The sequence below is a fragment of the Augochlora pura genome, chromosome 5, assembly GCF_028453695.1.
Source record: "Augochlora pura isolate Apur16 chromosome 5, APUR_v2.2.1, whole genome shotgun sequence".
Taxonomy (NCBI): Eukaryota; Metazoa; Arthropoda; class Insecta; order Hymenoptera; family Halictidae; genus Augochlora; species Augochlora pura.
Window position 1 is genome coordinate 6,825,830 of NC_135776.1, and position 4,450 is coordinate 6,830,279.

Genomic DNA, 4,450 nt, shown 5'->3' on the forward strand with positions numbered 1-4,450 from the left:
AAACGGATGAATAAAGGAGTGAACCGCGCGGGGAAAGTGTCGCAATCCGCGCGCTAATTTTCGGCCGAAATTAAATGGCGTGGATGTAACAATTTCTGTGCTTTTACCAATTTCTATGCCTCGTATTAAAAAAAGAAGAAAATGGGGTGGAGTTAGGCCAAAAGGGGAGGGATCAAAGCCAAATAGGCGGGGATAATGCAAAAAGAGGCGAGGTCAATCTCAAAAGAGGCGTGGCCAATCTCAAAAGAGGCGTGGCCGAGTCCAAAAAATTTCCACGATTTTTCCTTAGCGAATGAATTAATTTTTATCAAATTTTGCGTAAATATAAAGTGGATGTTCCTTTAATTTTTACGCTAAAAATTGTTCAATATCTGCATTGTTTCTTCCATTTGTGTAAATTAAAAGTCCTATGATCAAAGAGATTTTATTCACTTTCTAAATCGGTTTCGAGAAATTGAGACCGAGTATGGTTTTATTTTATAGTAATTCTAGTAGATAAAAATTGTCATCATTCTGTACCAAAGAGCAATTAGATACAGTTCTTTATTATTGCAAATATCAAGCGTTATTTGACCATTGGCATTTTTGCAGAGCCTCAATCATTCAAATTGAAATATACGCTCAATCGCATCCATTTTGCGATCCCAGTAAAATAAACAAACTACTACAAAAATATGAAATAATTTAAACAATTCGCTTACGCGCTTACGGCGGTGGAAACGTTTGTCTTGTCAATGATTCGAATAAAATCATCCGTTCGACATAGTTTATCCGAAATCTGGGCCGGCTCGTTCTCGACAGCTCGACGAAATAGATTTATAGTTTCGTTTTCGATAGAATCGAATATGGAGATTCCGACCGCAGTCTCGTTTCATTACCGTCCGTCCCCCTGTTTATCCGTTTTAATGTTTACAAACAGCGACGCCGATATGATAGAATTCCGGCCTCGGGTCCAACGTTTAATCGCCGAATAAAATGTAATACGGTTCGACCGACTGAGCCAACAGCTTCGTTAGATTTCGTTGAAACGAAAACGCGTGCGCGCGAATAACGCTTCGGCGTTGGCGGTCTCGTATCGAATAATATTTGAGCGGCGAACGTCGGCCAGCGGGAGAGCTGTAATCACAAATCTGACAGCTGGGGTAAACAAGCAAAAAACCGATATAACTCCATTAAGAAAGACTGGTGTCGTGAAGAAAGAAAAAAAAGAACGCGATTTTCTTATCGCGGTTCTATACATTGTGCGCCTCCCTCCAACCCCTCCCGGCTCGGTACGGCTCTTTTATAATTGCGGAACCAATATTGCTGTTTATAAGGATTAATTGCGCGCCACTCTGAAAGGCTTCGCTGTTTATTGAGAGAAAACGTCCTTTTTACGCTGTTCAGGCTTTTACAGGCATTAAACGCGGCTAACACGCGTTAAAGTAATAGTATCGGGAAGTATTGTTCGCTGATCGAGCGATTTTATTTCAGAAATTGGAAGATCGCGATGAATATTTGCTGTTTCGTCGATTGTTAATTGAAATATTGCGTTAAACTTGATAGTAATAATAGATAGCTTTCGATGTGAAACTAATTGTTTAACTTGTTTAGGGAACTTTGTGGAGCACAAATGATATTATCGAAGCTTTTAAAGGATTAATATACTAGAGAAATTATTGTCTAATTTCTAAACTTTACTTTCTTAATAATCTGTTAAATAGTTTAAGCATTTAATGTTGTATAATATATGGCAGAAAATTTAATATCTTGATCTCTATGATTTATTTTATTCAAATCTAATAATCATACTAGATCGAAGCTTAATCGTTAATCAATTATGGGGAAATCACTGTGCTTTTTTAATTTGTGAACGTCGAATCTATATATTATTAGAGATGAAGGAAGAACATTTTATACATATTTAAACTGTTATAGTAATTTATAGTTACATTAATATAGTGACATCATTTTAGTTCATACTATTGCGTGAAACATTACTTAACCAAAATTAAAGATAAAAGAAAATTTCCTTCGTCAGGTAAAACATTATTAATTGTTAAAAAGAACGATTGGGTATTATTAGAATAGTTTTGAAATAAATATGTATAATTATCCGAATGAATTCCTTCTAGGCGAATATTTTATACGAATTATTCATTATGCGTCATAAATTATTCTATCTATTTATCCGAATAATACATCATGCAAATAATCGAATGGAGATTCTAAAATTATTTGAATAGAGATTGTAAAATTATTCGAATAGAGATTCTGAAATTATTGGAATAATAATGCGAATAATTGTTGACTGTTTTCGTTTTTCAGAAATTTTATAAGAGTATAGTTGTACGAATTTCAGGATTATTGAAAAGAATTATTGAAAAGTTCCAATACATTTACATGTTAGAAATTTAATGATAAATTATTTAGATTGTATAGAATATGTAGAATTTATGGAATGTATGGAGTATACAGCGTATATAGAATATATAAAATATATAGAATTTATAGAATTTATAGAATATATAAGAATATTGAGAATATAGAAAATATAGAATACAAATACATAGAATATAGAGAATATAGAGAATATATAAAATATATAGAATATATTTAGAAAATATGGAATATATAGAGTATATAGAACATATAGAGAATATATAGGATATATCGAGTATATAGAGTATATAGAATACATAGAATATAATTTTCATTTATGTCAACAATTTTCCATACCAAATCTTGCTCGAATAAAATCTGCTTCGAACAAACTATCCAAATAAAAATTTAAAACATCGCCCAACTCTATCAAAAATGCGAATAAAAAGACTGCCATTATCCCACATTAATTTACATATTTTCCTCCATTTTAAAAACCTACATACACTATAAGTGCGCAAACGTACGCAACCTTTACGTCAATCCATTTTCAATCCAAATTATATGCCTCTACCGCCGGTTTCACGAATCAAGCGGTAAATTCGCAGACATCTATTACGAACTTTCCTCTCGACGTTTGAGTTTCAGTTTCGTTACAAGCATCATCGCTCGGATTTTAAACGCGCGCGTGTACATTTCGAAAAGCAACCGCGCGCGGCCGGCTAGCGGAACACAGAGTGGATGGAAAATTAAGAATGGAGGGCACAATTTTAGGAAAAGAAGATTACAGCGTCGCGCGCACCGCGGGCTGAATTTTGGATTCAGTGCGACGCCCGGGCCGGGCGGGGGGTCCCTCTTTCTCTTTCGCGAGACAAACAGCCGTGCCTCAAAGGGGAACAATTTGAAGGAGCAGCAAACATTCTGGTGGGGGAGCACGGGGGATTGCAGCTAAGGACGATATCTTTCGTGAATTTTCGACATTGTTCCATTCCGACGGAACTGTGAATGGAGAGAGAGCTCCGCGTAAACTCGGCCGAGGGAGCCTTTCGAAAGGAGTTAAATAATCAAGGTAAAGCCCTTTTGAGCGTGAAGCATTCTTCCTGCACAATAAATGTGCATCGTTCTGCATGCGGTAGCTAGTATGGGAAATACACGCTAGGTCAAGTTGCTCGACGAACGACTAGCAAATTCTTAATAGCCGACGAACGCTTTTTAGGCGAATAGCTCGTTGCAATAATTATTGCGTATTGCTCGTGACGATATTTTATTTATTCCAATAATTCTGTCTGTTTATTCGAATAACTCTATCTATTTATTTTAATAACTCTATCTATTTATTCTAATAACTCCATCTATTTATTCTGATAATTCTATCTATATGTTCGAATAATTTTATTTATTCAAATAGTTCTATTTATTTATTTGAATAATTCTGTCTATTTATTCTGATAATTCCATCTACATGTTTAAATAATTTTTATCTATTCGAATAATTCTATTCATTTATGCGAATAATTCTCTACCCATTATTCAAATAATTCTTCATTTCTTATTCGAATAAATTATTCCAATAAAATACAAGATTATTCGAACAATAATGCCAATTAATTTTTCACCGTATTTCTCTTTAAAGAAAGATTATTCGCTTATTATTTACTTATACTTTCCGACGCAGCGGTTGAAAAATAATTTAATCGTGCAAAACGAACACGCAAGAAATTAATTCTACAATTTGTACTCGGATTATTTTCCGTGTTAATTTTTCGAATAACAATCAACTTATTCAAATGAGCTTCCAATCGAATGAAATCGCACTCGGATAAACATTGAAGCAGATTTTTAGACACTGTCTGGAGAGATTTAAAAAGCATAGAATTATTTTAGAGAATTACGTATTATCCTTCCTTATTATAAACATTAAATCCACGCTAAATATTCGCTCTCCTGTAAAGTCAGTTAGTGAATTTATGTTAAAACGTTGCAATGAAATAGCCCGATCAGAATTCCATTTCGATTGAATATTAAATTCCGGCGTGTGACGGGCCGATAGCAATAAATATTAATATATTTAAATTAGTGTCGAGGGCGG